This window comes from Pongo abelii, chromosome 3 (genome assembly GCF_028885655.2).
Source record: "Pongo abelii isolate AG06213 chromosome 3, NHGRI_mPonAbe1-v2.0_pri, whole genome shotgun sequence".
Classification (NCBI taxonomy): domain Eukaryota; kingdom Metazoa; phylum Chordata; class Mammalia; order Primates; family Hominidae; genus Pongo; species Pongo abelii.
In genome coordinates this window covers 124,056,638-124,074,735 of record NC_071988.2, presented here as the reverse complement: position 1 = coordinate 124,074,735, position 18,098 = coordinate 124,056,638, and the positions used below count along the sequence as shown (strand labels likewise).

General features: G+C 39.3%; 2 protein-coding genes across 5 annotated transcripts in view; one reads left to right on the top strand and one right to left on the bottom strand.

Moving 5' to 3' along the window:
- The window catches only part of NFKB1 (nuclear factor kappa B subunit 1), a 115,938-nt gene extending 109,808 nt beyond the window's left edge, over positions 1 to 6,130 (bottom strand). For 3 of the 4 annotated variants that reach the window (XM_054553514.2, XM_024245821.3, XM_024245822.3), the window contains exon 1: positions 5,429 to 6,044. The gene's annotated coding sequence lies outside the window, so the exon portion shown is untranslated. Of the gene's footprint in view, positions 1 to 5,428 lie in introns of all 4 variants that reach the window. The other variant, XM_054553513.2, reaches the window with a different exon arrangement.
- The window catches only part of SLC39A8 (solute carrier family 39 member 8), a 239,858-nt gene continuing 226,503 nt past the window's right edge, over positions 4,744 to 18,098 (top strand). Inside the window, 1 exon segment of the mRNA NM_001131612.1 lies at positions 4,744 to 4,791. The gene's annotated coding sequence lies outside the window, so the exon portion shown is untranslated.

The following is an 18,098-nucleotide window of genomic DNA, read 5'->3' as shown; positions in this document are numbered from 1 at the left end:
GTGCTTGGATTATTGTATTATTTTAACAAACACTGCCGCTATTAATCTTCAGAGTACTTTTCAACAATGACGGCTTTACAGGGCAATTGTTATAGATGTTAACATTTAATTTCTTCCTCAGTTTGCTGGCAACAACAAAAAATATTATATATACATATTTGTAACTAATATGTATTAAATATAATTACATATATTAGTTACAAATATGTATTTATATATCATTATATTTAATATACATATTAGTTACAAATATGTATATATATAACCTTTTTTGTTGTTGCCGTATCTATATACGTAACTAATACATTTCAGTATATTTAATATACACATTAGTTGCATATATATGTAACTAACTTTTAAATTAATTTTCAAACTTGAATGTTTGTTGTGAGTGATGTGAGGGGAGATCAGGGTCAGAACCAGAACTAAGTGGCAGCAAAGCAGAATGAACTGAAGTGAGCAGCACTCAATAAAATGGTTGTTTTCCCACAGGACTGCATTAGGGTTCCTGGGGGCACAATGACACTAGGACAGGGAGTATTGGCATTTTGCTGTTTTCTAGTCTAAATGGTATATTTCATTTAAAAAACTGTGTCCACAAAAAATAAATGGTTCAATTCAGAAATTCAAGGCCAACTTTTAAAAAATGCTACAACTGAAAAATAATGAACAAACTCTGCTAGGATGAGGCCTCAGCTTCTATAGCGTTGGAAAAATCATTAAAGTATGAAAGTGGAAAGTACAGTAAACCCTGCTAACTGCCTGCTTGTTCCTGAGGTTTGCCATCTAGTAACTTTTAACAGTCACAGATTTATGGGTGACAGGTGTTTAATTCTAGAGGTAACATAACAAAATAACATATTTTGTTTTAACTTTTTGGTTGATTAATTTAGATAAGCATTAACAATTCTTAGATTACCAAGCAGTGCTTGTAGCATTGTTTCTTTTTTGGAGGTATTAATATTTGATATTACAGTTTCAATGGAGTATACAGAAATTCTAACTTCACCAAAAAATTACATTTTTCAATTTTACAAGCACCTTTTATCATTCCAATTACTTTATAATCTTGCTCTGGTGCCTCTAAAACTTTGAAACTAAAAGGCATTTTTTTCTCTAGTTCATAAATGCCTCTTTCAGAATGAAATGTTCCCCTTTTGGAAGGCGCCAGGTACTTTTTAATAAATTATTTGTTCTAGTAAACTTCAAGTGGTCTTTAGATAAGATTTTCATAATATCTAAGACACAAGGACTATTTTGCGCTCCTTTCTTTCCAGAAGGCAAAGCTAAATAATGTAATTTTTGTTCCTTATAGAAGATGGCTGTCCATTTAAAAAAAACAAAATAATTTTGCAACAACTTCATTTCATTCATTTAACAGTTAATGATTGCTTACTATGTACCAACAAGTACAATGCTAAGTATCACATATTTCTTTCGTCAGTATTGATTAGATATTATTTCTTTTTAGTTAAACTAGAGAATTTGATTCTCTCAAACAGCTTTTCCTTTCTTTTTATTTCATTTTTTATAATTTTGGCTATTTTAAAGAATAAATTATTTTCTAAAGCTTAAGCAGTCAACACTTTTCACAGTTTAAACTAATAGGATCCATAGACGAACTCAAGTCTGTTGATATCTACTGAAGGCATGGGTCAAAATAAAAGCTATTTTAAGGTTTCTGGATTAATGGTGAAAGATGAATGAAAAATAATAAGGCAACTTGTAATGGATAATTAAACCACATATATCATTATTCTAATTTCAAAAACAGGCAATAAATTAAAGCAGATGAAATTTGTATTACTGATAATTAATTCTGTGTTAGTTACTATAGAAAATGACAGAATAAAAATTGTTTTCTTTTTAAAATGTAAAATGCACTATTTTTATTATTAGTACTCTAAATTAAACAAATATTTTCATCCATAATCTATCTTCTGAGGTTTCTATAATCTTTAACAAATCACATCTTATGTGACTCTTATTCTGTACAGAACTGTCAGGCTTTAAATTATTCGAGGTGAAGCAATGCAATTTGCACAACTTATTTTCTAAACTATTGGCTGATCTTCAAAGCCAGGTCAACAACCTCCGGAAATGTAAAAGACAGTATATTAATTTGCACCCAGGAACAACCTCTAATACAGCAGAGACCAAAGGTATGAAGCAATTTCATCATCATTAAAAGAATGTTACTACTTTTTTCTCTTTTTTTCTTCTAAAAGTGAGGCACTGGATACTAATTAATGAAATATTACAAAGATAAAAGGCTTGGTTATGTTACCAGAACTATTAACTGTCCAAATTATGTGGTTTCAAATATTAATCTTTTTTGATTAAAAAAATTCACAGTCAAGGAGCCAAATTGACTTGCAGGACTATGCCAAAACGTTCAAACCTTTCTCCCTGAGGCTGAGTACTTTCAGTTCTTCCAAACTCTGTCACCAAAGTAGTGACAGAATTCAGAGATATCATATGCCCTTGATGGTTTATTGCTGACCTCTAAGAACACTACAAGTGAGTTCAGTATTTATGGGAGGTGCAAGAGTGCAAATGAGAACTAATTCCCAAAAAGCAGAGTAAATTGCTCCAGTATGGTCTACTGGTTACCAAGACATAGTCATCAATTAATGCTGATTAGACACAAATGTAGATGTAGGAGCAGAACATCTTAACATATCCTCTAGCACTAACTTCCATTTTTTCTTCTCCTTCTCTTCTAATATAACAATCCCACTACTGTAGACAATTCACATTGTAAACAGAAAACCAACAGACCAACCGAATAAAATAAACTTCCTACTAAAAGTAAAAAAATTAATGAGAAATTTTGCATAGACATCCATTCCTGTTAATGTGATTTCTGATCAATCTGTGGACTAGAAAAGCATAATCTGAGAATTTACTCTATTGGTTATACAACAGTACTGTGCATTTCCAGATACACTTCCTACTGCAGTCAATTCTATACTCAGAATAGCACATCTACTAAGACCCGAAGATGCAAAAGATGACATTTTGAGTACTTCATCAAAAATCCATACAGCAACTCAGATACAATTATTTTAATGTTTGAAAATATCGACTACTTTTCTTACTTCTCCCAAGTTCAAACCAATTGAAGGTTATGAAGTAACCACTTCCCCCCAGAAGCCAGAACTTTCACCTCTTCTGAACAGAGAAATACCTCTCATAAATTAGGTAAAAATAAGGTCTTGCTGATGGAATGACAGTCCAACATTCATGTAGCTGCCAATTCCCTATCTAGACCTCGTATCTACCACAATGAGCAATCCCTGAAAGTCAAGGCAGTAACTTACTTAATCAATTATCTGCAAGTCTAAAAGTGTAGTTAAAACAACCTGCATAAATATTAGTTTCTCAAACTACTTCAATTTGTTTCCAGGAACAGTAACAACAGAAATGTAAGGAATATAATCACTAAATCTAAAATTCTGCCTATTTCAGATTAATTGTGCTTTAATCAACTCAATCAACACAGATCTTGTTTAAGAGGTAGAGTAAAAAGGAAGTGCAAAGATCAAAGCAATGCTTACAAAGGGGAAGGACTATTTTTGTATGTATACCCCCAGTATTTACTATCTGGGTTTGAAAAACAGGGGCATTTACTCAGCACAAGTGAGTGCCAATGCCGAACATAAGAATGAAATTTCAGAAAAAAGATAATAGATTTCCACATCACCACCAACCCCTAAAAGGATTATACTACTTTCTTTAAAAAGTCTCAAAGAGTTTAGAAGTGGTTTGCTTTTCACTGCAAGCAGCTTTTCGGTTCCAGTATTAAACGTACATATAACGTGTGCTCCTTTGTGTTCAAGTTTGTCCAGTAGGCTGCAGCCCAGGAAGACATTTTATCTAAACAAGCAGGGCGGGGGGGGCATTTAGGAATTGCAGGTGTATCAATATGGATGAATAATCTCAGATTCCAAGTCTCCATTAATCGTACATGTTCTTTTCATTTTAGCAATTCAATTAAATCATGAATGTAAAATTCTACAGGAAACAAATCTTTTTATTTCCCGTCTTCCTAAGTTTATAAACTCAAAAAAGTACATTGCTTCAAATTTAAATACATACATTTAAATATGTAATTCCTATAGTGCCTCAAACAGTAAAAGGATTCATCTCTAGAAAGCACAATATTAAAATCAGAAAAACAACATACTTCAGTTTTAAGTTTCCCTTTTAAAGTTTTAACAAACACGAATGCAGTTTAAACTGCTTGACAATATTCAGTTGTGGGATTCTGCTAGAAAAAAATTATTGAACATCTTGACCCTAACCTTTAGTATTTACTAAAGATCACCAGTGTGTAGAATATTTTGATGCCAGCGCTATTAAATGTTTTAGTAATACCATAAGCATTTTTTCAGATTATGAGCTTTATAACAAAATCTTTGAGTTAAATATGGTTATTTCATAAACTGTAATGCTGAAAACCTCTACTTAACAAAGTCCATGAAAATATCTTAAATCTTAATGATTAAATCCTGTATCATTAAGTCCCATTTGAGTTTCAGGATAAACCAGCAAGTCAGAGCAAACATTCCCTGGTGTCTGTTTTTAAGGACCATAGAAAAACTTCCATTTAGGATAGGCTTTGTTTTTACATTATTTTTGTTTCAGCGGTCATGCATAATGCATGGTGGCACTGTCCAAGAGTTTTACATAATCAAGTCTAAAAAGTGCTGTAAGTATCCAAGTAGGTAATTTATTCTCTCTCTCAAATGCCAGGCCCCGGAGGATCAGAATCAAGTCCTATAGCAGGTGACTATATCGTGTGTGTGTGTGTGTGTGTGTGTGTGTGTGTGTATATGTGCACGGAGGGGGGGAGGGGGGGAGAGAGAGACAGAGAGAGGGCCAGGCTTCTTTTAGAAGTACGAGAGGGATGAATAGACTCTCCTATTCAATTCTGGGGAGCTGGGGAGGGCTTTCCCAGCCAAGAGGACTGACAAGCACTTCTGCTTTTATTTCATGGAACGCCCTTAGGTGAAATCTGGTTCTGCACTGCACCAACCACCTTCCCTCTCTCCTCCGCGCCGCAGCGCACTCCAGCCTTCTCACCATCCCCCAGGTGGGGCTGGGGTTGGGGATTTTAAAAGTTTGTAAGAGTTCCCCTCCGGTTCGCGTTCCCGCCCCGCGGAGGGAGGTGAAGAGAAATGACCGCCGGGCGGCCGCGGCCCTTCGGCCGACTAGCCCCTGCGAGGTCCGGATGTGTCTTTCCCCGCTGTCGCCAATCCCATGTGCCTCTCAGCTACTGTCAACCTCCTCCCACGGTCTAGCCCAGCGGTTAGCGCAGGAATGAGGAAGTCCGAGTGGGGCTGGAGGGGGTGCTGAGGGCTGGGCGGCAGGACTCGGGCCACGCGTCCCCTGCCGGGCCCCCACTCGCCCGAGTTTGGCTTACCCGGGTGGCGAGTCCGCGTTCGGCCTCCTGGCGCGGGTGGGCTCTCCCTCCTGAGCGGCGCGGGCCTGCGCGCTGGAGAAGGAAGAGGCAGCGGCTGGCCGGAGCCCGAGCGGGCCCGGGTGCGGGTCGGGGCGAGCGGGAGCGCGGCGGGGCCGGGCCAGGCCACTCAGCGCCGCGCCATGTCCGCAACACGGGCGGAGGGAAGCGCAGGGCGCGCGGTGGCCGGGCGGCGGCGCCGCCTTACTGGCCGGGCGGCTGCGGCCTCGGCGACGCTGGGCTCCGGGAGCGGGGCCGGCGGCTGCGTGCAGGCCGAGGGCGGCGGCGGCTGGCGGCCTGACCGACGGGAAGGGCAGGGGAAGCTGTCAGCGCGTCGCCGGGCCGCTCCGGTGGCGAAACCTCCTCTTCCTGCCCCGGCTCGCTGGTGCACTTCTCTCTCTTTCTCTCTCGCTCACTCTCTCACTTCCTGGCTGGAAATTCCCACTGACGTCGAGAGAGCATACAGACAGACGGACACACGCGCGCACGCAGCGGGGGCGGGAGGTGGGGTCGCTGCCGGGGGTGGGGGAAGCCCGCACTTCTAGGGGCGCTGTGCGCCCCCGGCCCGGCCTCGCCGCTCGCCTTGGCTCCCGCCCCTCGGGGCCGCTTCGGGGCGCCGGGCGAAGGGCGCGCGTTAGGCGGCCTGGACGCCGCGGCCCCTGCGGGGCTCTGGCTTCCTAGCAGGGCGCTCCCGAATCCCAAGCGCTAGAGCCGGTAGGGACGCCCCCAGGAAGCGCCTGCCGGGCCCAATGGTCGGGGAACGCAGGCAGCGCGGAGGCGGCGGCGGTGCCGCTGATAGAGTCATGCGGTCCATAGCCCCTAAGGGCAGGCCGGAGCAGCTGGAGGGTCGGCATGGATCCAAACATGCCAGATATAAAAATATAGCTCATCTGTATATTCCATTTAAGCGTGTCTCAGTTACATTCACATCTCTTCACAGATTAAACTAGAATTTGGTTATCATAAACGACTTGTGCCCAGTAAAGTATAACCCTCTACTGGTTTTTGGTGCGGTCTTAAATCTCCTGGTTATAGAACAGTTACTCAGAATATTCATCTACAAGGCATTGTTAGGCCTTTATGATAATTACTGTGGATAGAATTATAGTGATGGTGGTAGCAATGGTTTTGGTTCACAGCTCATAAAATACTGATCTGGCAGAGGGGAGTTTTCTTTTTCTCTGAAGAGACCGCTACTGGCACCCACTGACAGGCCTCCCAGTGGCCACCATTCACTGGCATCTGAGCTGCTTTAGTGCTGGGCACTGTATTAGGTACAGGCTGGGGATACCTTCAGGTGGATTACCTCCCGACATAAGAAAGCTTGAGCCGAAATATATATTTTAGAGCTCATTGTTTCACTACTGGGTCGAGTGACAACTGAAAGCTTAGCTTTAACACATCAGTAATCAGGTCCTCACCAGGCAATATTGCAGTGGCATTTAGATTGCTTATGGCATGTTCATCCTAGTCCTTTCGTGCCCACTCTCCATCCTCCTCCTCCAGTAGGTTATAAAAACCTTCTTGGTGGAGTGTTTTTCTGGAAAAAAAACACACACACCCATACACACACACACACACACACACACACAAAAACCCAGAGATCCATTTGATTGCCTATGAGGTGAGCCTCCGAGGCGACCTTGGAGGCCCCAACAGTCGACCTTTAAGTGTTCTCATTTAGTTCCGGGAGGCTGAGCAGCTGGAATTTAGAGGATCCATAAAGACTGAACACAATGACCTTTATTTATTTATTTATTTATTTTTATTATTATTATTATACTTTAGGTTTTATGGTACATGTGCACAATGTGCAGGTTAGTTACATATGTATACATGTGCCATGCTGGTGTGCTGCACCCACTAACTCATCATCTAGCATTAGGTATATCTCCCAATGCTATCCCTCCCCCCTCCCCCCACCCCACAACAGTCCCCAGAGTGTGATGTTCCCCTTCCTGTGTCCATGTGTTCTCATTGTTCAATTCCCACCTATGAGTGAGAATATGCGGTGTTTGGTTTTTTGTTCTTGCGATAGTTTACTGAGAATGATGATTTCCAATTTCACCCATGTCCCTACAAAGGACATGAACTCATCATTTTTTATGGCTGCATAGTATTCCATGGTGTATATGTGCCACATTTTCTTAATCCAGTCTATCGTTGTTGGACATTTGGGTTGGTTCCAAGTCTTTGCTATTGTCAATAATGCTGCAATAAACATACGTGTGCATGTGTCTTTATAGCAGCATGATTTATAGTCCTTTGGGTATATACCCAGTAATAGGATGGTTGGGTCAAATGGAATTTCTAGTTCTAGATCCCTGAGGCATCGCCATACTGACTTCCACAAGGGTTGAACTAGTTTACAGTCCCACCAACAGTGTCAAAGTGTTCCTATTTCTCCACATCCTCTCCAGCACCTGTTGTTTCCTGACTTTTTAATGATTGCCATTCTAACTGGTGTGAGATGGTATCTTATTGTGGTTTTGATTTGCATTTCTCTGATGGCCAGTGATGGTGAGCATTTTTTCATGTGTTTTTTGGCTGCATAAATGTCTTCTTTTGAGAAGTGTCTGTTCATGTCCTTCGCCCACTTTTTGATGGGGTTGTTTGTTTTTTTCTTGTAAATTTGTTGGAGTTCATTGTAGATTCTGGATATTAGCCCTTTGTCAGATGAGTAGGTTGTGAAAATTTTCTCCCATTTTGTAGGTTGCCTGTTCACTCTGATGGTAGTTTCTTTTGCTATGCAGAAGCTCTTTAGTTTAATTAGATCCCATTTGTCAATTTTGGCTTTTGTGGCCATTGCTTTTGGTGTTTTAGACATGAAGTCCTTCCCCATGCCTATGTCCTGAATGGTAATGCCTAGGTTTTCTTCTAGGGTTTTTATGGTTTTAGGTCTAACATGTAAGTCTTTAATCCATCTTGAATTGATTTTTGTATAAGGTGTAAGGAAGGGATCCAGTTTCAGCTTTCTCCATATGGCTAGCCAGTTTTCCCAGCACCATTTATTAAATAGGGAATCCTTTCCCCATTGCTTGTTTTTGTCAGGTTTGTCAAAGATCAGATAGTTGTAGATATGTGGCGTTATTTCTGATGGCTCTGTTCTGTTCCATTGATCTATACTGTTTTGGTAACAGTACCATGCTGTTTTGGTTACTGTAGCCTTGTAGTATAGTTTGAAGTCAGGTAGCATGATGCCTCCAGCTTTGTTCTTTTGGCTTAGGATTGACTTGGTGATGCGGGCTCTTTTTTGGTTCCATATGAACTTTAAAGTAGTTGTTTCCAATTCTGTGAAGAAAGTCATTGGTAGCTTGATGGGGATGGCATTGAATCTGTAAATTACCTTGGGCAGTATGGTCATTTTCACGATATTGATTCTTCCTACCCATGAGCCTGGAATGTTCTTCCATTTGTTTGTATCCTCTTTTATTTCCTTGAGCAGTGGTTTGTAGTTCTCCTTGAAGAGGTCCTTCACGTCCCTTGTAAGTTGGATTCCTAGGTATTTTATTCTCTTTGTAGCAATTGTGAATGGGAGTTCACTCATGATTTGGCTCTCTGTTTGTCTGTTATTGGTGTATAAGAATGCTTGTGATTTTTGTACATTAATTTTGTATCCTGAGACTTTGCTGGAGTTGCTTATCAGCTTAAGGAGATTTTGGGCTGAGACAATAGGGTTTTCTAGATACACAATCATGTTGTCCCTGTTTGCAGACCACAATGACTTTTTAAGAAATTCTGTGAGCCAGGTGCGGTGGCTCACGCCTGTAATCCCAGCACTTTGGGAGGCCAGGGCGGGTGGATCCCCTGAGGTCAGGAGTTTGAGACCAGCCTGACCAATATGGTGAAACCCCGTCTCTACTAAAAATACAAAAAAATTAGCCGGGCGTGGTGGTGGGCGCCTGTAATCCCAGCTACTCCAGAGGCTGAGGCAGGAGAATCGCTTGAACCCCGGAGGTAGAGGTTGCAGTGAGCCAAGATTGCGCCACTGCACTCCAGCCTGGGCGAGACAGAGCGAGACTCTGAGAAAGAAAGAGAGACAGGGAGGGAGGGAGGGAGGTGTGAGCATACACACTCTACTTTTCATTCTGCGAGGGGTGGCAGTCCCATTACCAAAAGATAGATAAATACAATTGTTATAAGAGTAGAGCCAGTGTGACATATTTGGGGGTAAAAAATGAAGACTGTTAATTACTGAAAAGGATTAAATGAAACTCCAAACTCAAAATGATTCCATAAAATGAACTTAAAATTCAGGGTAGGGTGTTGAGCAGGCATATTATTTTCCTGGGGCTGCTGTAAAAAATTACCACCGACTGAACGGCTTACAACGGGAATTTATTCTGTCACAGTCCTGGAGCCTAAAATTCTGAACTCAAGGTGCCATTAAGGCCATGATCCCTCTGAAGGCTCTAGGGAAGAATCCTTTGCCTCCTCCTAGCTTCTGGTAGCTCCAGCAATCCTTGCCATTCTTGGCTTGGCTGCAACACTCCATTCTGTGCCTACATTGTCACATGTTCTCCTTCCCTGTGTTTCCTTTGTGTCGCTATATTCAACTCTCCCTCACCTTTCTTTTATGAAGACACCAGTCATCGGATTTAGAGCCCACCCCAATCCAGTATTACCTCATCTTAACTTGATAACATTTGCAAAGATCCTAATTCCAAATAAACTCATGTTCACAGGTACCTGTGGTTAGGACTTGAACATATGTTTTGGGGGGATGTAATTCCATGCAGCACAGCAGGCAAAACTATAAAAGCCTTCAGTTTACTCTTTTTGGCTTGCTGATTAACCCTCCTCCATTCCTGCTTTGTTACCCAACATTTTCTCTACACTCTGTACAAACCTGCTTCCAGGAATATTTCTTACAAATTCATCCATCCTAAGGTGTCAGAAGGTATTTGCCATTATCAGGCTACGAAGAGAAAAAAAATGCCTCAATGTGGAATTTCAGGCATCAATATTGTCTAAAAGACAAGTTATTTTGTGTTTGTCACTTGTCTTAGTTCATTTGTGTTGCTATGGCAGAATACACAAGACTGGGTAGTTTATAATGAAAAGAGGTTTATTAGGCTCACAGTCTTCAGACTGTACAAGAAGCATGGCACCAGCTTATGCATCTGGTGAGGGCCTCAGGCTGCTTCCACTCAATGGAAGACAAAGGCGGGCAGTGTGTGCAGAGATCGTACGGCGAGAGAGAGGGGAGAGATGCCAAACTTTTTAGCAACCAGCTCTCATAGGAACTAATACAGTGAGAACTCACTCATCCTCTCCTCCTTGCAGGGAATAGCATCAATCTATTTGTGAGGGATCCACCTCCATGACCCAAACATCTCCCATTAGGCCCTACCTCCAAAACTGGGGTCGCATTTCAACATGAGGTTTAGAGGAGACAAATACCCAAACCATAGCATCACTAAATCATTGAAACTACACAAATTTCCCTTCTCATGAAGCTATTTTGGAAATACCAGTGTGCAGAGAATTCTGAGGTTGAGATCTGTGTAGTGTGTTCATTGGCAATGAGAATGTAGGAAAAGTATGTCTTCTTTTTAATTGCCTTTGAGTAAAGGTGACACAACACTTCTGCCCACATTCCATGGCCCCACTTAGATGCAAGAGAGCAGGGAAATACAGTTCTTCTGGTTGGTTAGGAGGTTGAAGTAGGTCAGCTAAGCATATGGTTAATACCTGCTATACATATATTCACTTATTTGGTTGTCAGCCATATAAAGTGGATCACCATTATAATCCCCATCTTTACAGATGAAAAGTTGAATAATTTTCATAAGGTTTCATAATTAGTAAATAGTAGGAGAGTCAGGATTTGAACCTAACAGATTTGGCTCCAGTGTGCATGATATTAACCACCACACTAAACTATTATCCGATGATATAAAAAGGAGCATGTAAGAGATTTTTAGAAGATGAAGTCAACAGGACCTGTTTATAGATTATATATGTAGTTTGAGAGGAAGACTCATAGATAGCTCCAAGTGTTCTAGTCTGAGTGATTAGAATAGTAACACCGTAACTGGGAAAAAATCTGTGGGAATGTAATGCATTCCCACATACCAAACATACATGTAACATGTAAACATACATATTTTAGACATGTTTAGTATGACAGATTCAGTGAGATGTCCATATGGAAATGACTAATAAATATGCAATTGAAAACACAAGGCTGATGCTCAGAGAGACATGGCGTTGGAAATGGAAACAACTGCAAAGATGCAATAGTTGTCCGGAGAGTGTTTCTAAAACATTAGTGGTCAAAGAGTTAGGAGACAAGGGGCTAAGTACAGGAATTTGTTGAATGACTTTATTTCTGGGGTTGGTATGAGTGAGAGATGCTTTAAAACTCCTGCAGTGCCATCAAAAGTGGGAGGAAAGCTCAGAAAGCCAGAGAAGAGAGAGTTTAAAAGGTATGAGAGCTCTCAACAGTGTCAGATACTGCACAGTTCCTAAAGGATGGAGAGGGGAAGAGACAGTTGACTTTGCGAATTATAAAATCCTAAGCCCGGCCTCAGGGCATGGCTGTGCAGCCAGGGGCAGAAACCAGTCTGTCTTCTGTTCACTCTGCTCGCTCTCTCGGAGGAAAAGGGAACTTTATTAATTCTCAGATAGCACTGATAGGCAGTGGCTGTGGTCTTACATGACTTTTTCAGATCTGTTTCAATATAATGAGGAAAACCAAGACCAGGAGACTGACAAGTGAGTGGGAAATGGGGAAATGAGGGCATAAATGCAAAAGAATCTCACCAAGAGTTTGGAGTGAGAGGGAAGGAAAGAGGAGTTAGTGTGATTCTTCATTTGTTTGACTAACATTTACGGAGTGCCAGAGTTAATGGAAGTTTGGAAAGGTGGAGAGATAGTTTAACGAGTTAATAGTGTTAATAACAGAAAGATTAATTAGGGAGCCAGAGCCAGAAGAAAGGAGATTGTGTGGAGCTCGTAATCTAGGTGAGGAGGCAGGAACAAATCTGCCTGTGTGAGATATGAGGAGGAAGAGTACAGAGAAGAGAGGCCCCAAGAAGAAGGGGAGGATTAGGCTCTAATCATCAGCTGAAATGCACTAAACCAAAAATGAGAATAAACCCTTAGAGAATGTGTTTGTTAGGGCTGCCAAAACAAAATATCTCAGACTGGGTGGCTTAAACAACAGAAATATTTTTTATCGTTCTAAAGACTGGAAGTTCAAGAGGAATGTGTCGGCAGCATTGGTTTACTTGGAGGCTTCTCTCCTTAGCTTGCAGATGACCATCTTCTCCCTGTCCTCATGTGGTTGTCCCTCTGTGTCCACGTCCAAATCATTTCGTCTTATAAGGACATCAGTCATATTAGATTAGGGCCCATCCCACTGTCCTCATTTTAACTTATATACCTCTATAAAAACCCTATCTCAAAATCCAGTTACATTCTGAGGTACTGGGGGTTAGGACTTCAACACTGGAATTTCAGGGTGGGTGACATTATTCAGCCCATAACAGAGAGATATCTTTTAATGATTTCTATGAAGGCATGGAAATAGAGACTTAACTCATCCCGGTAGATCCAGGACTATCTTGCTTTTAGCACAGAGTGTCCCTTGCCCAGGAAACCCTCAGTCTCTATTAAACCAGGGTGATTGGTCATGCTATATGAAGTCAACAAAATTGTTCTGAGTGAAATAAGGCTAGTTATTGGACATCCCATTGAGACAGCTGCCAATTACTTGTTTTTATGGAGGAGGTTTGCTTCTGTCTTCTGAAAGGTTCTATATCTGGCTGTCAAATCTATTCATAAGTGATGGTCTGACACTTACACATGCCTCTTTAATAAGATAAATATGGTTTTGCATATATATAACTCCTGATAAGCTTTTACAGAAATCTGAAAGAAATGTGAAATCATGTCATTTATTAATATATTATGTTAATAAATACAAGTTATTAATATTAATATACTATATTTATTATATTAATAACATTATATGATATTTACTTTATAACTATTGTAATATAAAATTAATATTTATATAATACCAATTATTATATAATTATTAATAATAATATAAAGTAATAATAATTGTACACATCAATATATAATTATTGATTTATATATAAAGCAATACATATAATTTATAAGTTATATAATTCTATATTATATAGAAGTCAATATATAATTTATTATATATTATACTATTGTATATTATATATCATATACATGTATATATAATATATTGATTTATGTATAAATTATATGTTTAATAATATAATGACTGTATTAATAACATTAATATATAATATTAATATTAATGTTTTCATATATTAATATAATAAGCTTGGATTTTGGAAGCATGTTATATGGCTCCCTGGGTCTCAAGATTTGATGTTTCAACAGTTACATTCCTAGTCCATTATCTTTTGTAACATTTCCTGTCTTTCATTTTCCCTAGACTTGTTTTCTGGAATTTAAATTAGGCATATGTTAGATCTTCTCAATCTAATCTCTGTGTCTTTTAATATCTCTTATCTCTTTGGATTTAATTCTGGATAATTTCTTTAGATTTGCCTTGTAGTTTATCAATTCTCTTTTCAGCTATATTTCATATGCTGTTTAATATGTCAACTGAATTATAAATAATAAATTGCTTACATTTCTTGAAACAATCTCTGGAAATTATTTGAAGCTTAGGTTAAAATTGAATAAGGAATATTTGTGCTTCTTTTTGCCTGTTATCTGGTATACTATTAACTTGGAAAAACCTTAAATAGAATTTTTTACTTGTATGCTTTTGATCATCACATATAGTGTAAGTGGTTATGAATTCACAGGTGAGAATTTCTTCTTTTTCTGTCCAGTGACAAGGACTAGATAGGCAGTGCTATCGTTTGAACATGTCCCCCAAAGTTCCTGTGTTGGGACTTAATTCCCCATTCAACAGTGTTGAGAGGTGAGACCTTTGAGAGGTGATTGGGTCATGAGGTCTCTACCCCCATAAATGGATGAATGCCATTATTGTAGGAGTAGGTTACTTTCTCTCTTGAGTGTCTGCTCTTTTGCCCTTCTGCCTTTCACTATGGGATGATGCAGCAAGAAGGCTTTCACAAGATGCTAGCACCTTGATATTGGACTTCCCAGCCTCCAGAACTGTGAGATACAAATTTCTTTTCATTATAAATTACCCAGTCTGTGGTTTTCTGTGATAGCAACACAAAACAGACTAAGGCAATTTCTCAGCTATTCCCTCCAGTTTTTCAGTTTTGGAAATATTTAGATTCCTGAATTTCATGCCAGCTAAGCAGTATTAGTTTTTAAAAATATGTTATATAGCATTTCAGTTATTTCCATTAGTTATTTCATTTTAGTTATTTCAACCAGGAAGGGCATACTGTCAGAAACACATGGAGTCATTGCCTATTTTTAAAATATGTATATTTTTTCATTCTAGCATCTATCATATATTTAACTCCTAATCTTTAATTATATCTTCTTGAGTGAATTTGTTACTTTTTAGAAAAGTTTTCACCTGGCTCTTCTAACAGTTCTATTTCAACGAAACACCTGTTTGAAGTGTTTATCTTAGTTTTCCTCTCTGGCTTGCTAGTACTACTAGGGCAAGTTATTATTTTCCATTTCCTGTTCAGACCTCAGGCTCTGTATACACTGACCTATAATTACAGGCCAAGTAGTTAGGGTCTTTTATGCAGTGGCAAACCTGCCAGGGGAAAGGTTTCTGCGTTTGTGGGCTGGCAGTAAACCAACTGGCAATCTGTCCACACCCAGCTGAAGCTTAAAAAAAAGTCTTTCTTCTCCCAGAGCTCCCTGGGTGCAAGGGAGAATGCTTGCCTAACGTCAGGGGCTACAGGCAACTCCTCCATGAGTGCAGCACTCCTCCATATGACCTGTCACTACCCAGATTAGTCTGACCTTCCCAAGAACACACACAAATAAGCCCATGTAATGCTTTCCTGAAGGCATTCATAGGTTTCCTCAGGCTAACTTTCACTGGAAGCCATAAAATTGAGACCTTTGTTTTAGGCCTTTCTATAACAAGGCCCTCCAGACTACCTAAAACAGAGAAGAGCAAGAGTATCTCTTTCCTTTCAGAGACCCTAGAGCCTGTGACCTCAAGTGACCCTGCTTTAGATGTCCCTGCTTACCTGCAGTAGCATTTTTTCTTGTTGGGGAAAGTAATTGAGAAGAGATTGGGAGGGTAAATTTGGGGACCTGGGTTCCATTACTATCTTCTTGCAACGCTGTGAGTCATATGTCTACTTTTAGTGACAAGGAGGGTCTATCTCATCTGGAAGACATGAATTAGGAGTGCTAGATTATGGTTAGCTAAGGGTAAATTGGGGCACTGTTATCAAAAAAAGGAAGAAGGGAAGATAAAGAGTATAAACAGCGGATATCCTCTCTATGTAGCCCCTGTAAGTCTTATGCATAGTAGGTATACATAGATATACTTATCTGTTTTACTGATAGACATAACAGTAGATATACAGATCAGTTTTTTACTGCATTTTCTTTGAAATAAGTAATATAATTAAATACCAGGAAGAGAGTTTTATTCCAATGGCATATTATAAATTACCAATATAATGCTGAGCATATACTTATCTTGGTTAGGATGCTTTTCACCTAAGGTGAAAAGGTGTAAAATTGTGACTCAAAATGACTTAACCATTACGAAATTTCATTAGGTCACATCGTTGAAAATCTTTAGGTTTAATGCAATCACAATTCTGGCTCTCTTCCCTTCAGAGACATTTTCTTTTCTTCTGTCCCTGTGTTAACAGTTTCCTCATGCTGGCTTTTCTCTTGGTCGAAAGATGGCTTCCAGATATACTATGGCATACTTTCTTGTTGTGAGAGAGGGGGTTGGGGGAGTGGAGAGAGAGAGAGAGAGAGTTGTTTTTGGTGTATATATATATATATATATATATATACCCATGAGACCATCACCATAATAAAGACAGTGACCATGTGCATTAGCTGAAAAGTTTTCTCATGGCCCTCTGCAGTTCGTCATTTCCATTCCTCACTCCTCCACATTCCTAAGCAACCACTGATTTGCTTTCTGTCATAGATTAGTTTGCATTTTCTAGAGTTTCATATAAATGGAATCATACAGTAGGTGCTATTTTTTTATCTGACTTCTTTCATTGAGCATGATTATCTTAAAATTCATCCACATTGTTGTAGCAGTAGTTAATTCCTTTTTATTGTTGAGTAGTGTTCCATTGTATAGATAGTCACAATTTATTTATCCATTTTCCTGTTGATAGACATTTAGGTTGTTTCCAGTTTTGGGATATATTAATAAAACCACTAAAACATTTGTGTGTAACTATTTAACTGTTTATATAGACATATACTTTCTTTTGTCATGGGAAATACCTACAAGTGAAATGGCTAGAGAGTATAGTTAGCATACATATAACTTTTTAAGAAACTGCAAACTGTTCTCCCAAAGAGTATATTATTTTATATTCTCACTACAGGAAATGAGAGTTCTAGCTCCTTCATATATTTGCAATCCTTGTTATGGTTAGTCTTTTTTATTTTAATCATCTCAATTGATATGTTTAGTGGTATCTCATTGTGATTTACTTTGCTTTACCCTAATGACTAATGATGATGGGCATCTGTTTATGTGCTTATTTGCCATTTGGTGAAATCCATGTTCAAATGTTTTGTTCACTTTTGGTGTATTTTTTTTCTTATTATTGAATTTTGAGAGTTCATTTTATATTCTGGATAAAAGTATTTTACCAGATATATGATTTGCAAATATATATTTTTTAGCCTGTGGCTTGTCTTTTCATCCTCTTTTGAAAAGAAGGTTTTAAGTGTCTTTATAGCAGCATGATTTATAGTCCTTTGGGTATATACCCAGTAATGGGATGGCTGGGTCGAATGGAATTTCTAGTTCTAGATCCCTGAGGAATCGCCACACTGACTTCCACAAGGGTTGAACTAGTTTACAGTCCCACCAACAGTGTAAAAGTGTTCCTATTTCTCCACATCCTCTCCAGCACCTGTTGTTTCCTGACTTTTTAATGATTGCCATTCTAACTGGTGTGAGATGGTATCTCATTGTGGTTTTGATTTGCATTTCTCTGATGGCCAGTGATGGTGAGCATTTTTTCATGTGTTTTTTGGCTGCATAAATGTCTTCTTTTGAGAAGTGTCTGTTCATGTCCTTCGCCCACTTTTTGATGGGGTTGTTTGTTTTTTTCTTGTAAATTTGTTGGAGTTCATTGTAGATTCTGGATATTAGCCCTTTGTCAGATGAGTAGGTTGCAAAAATTTTCTCCCATTTTGTAGGTTGCCTGTTCACTCTGATGGTAGTTTCTTTTGCTGTGCAGAAGCTCTTGAGTTTAATTAGATCCCATTTGTCAATTTTGGCTTTTGTTGCCATTGCTTTTGGTTTATTGCGGCATTATTCACAATAGCAAAGACTTGGAACCAACCCAAATGTCCAACAATGATAGACTGGATTAAGAAAATGTGGCACATATACACCATGGAATACTATGCAGCCATAAAAAATGATGAGTTCACGTCCTTTGTAGGGACATGGATGAAATTGGAAATCATCATTCTCAGTAAACTATCGCAAGAACAAAAAACCAAACAC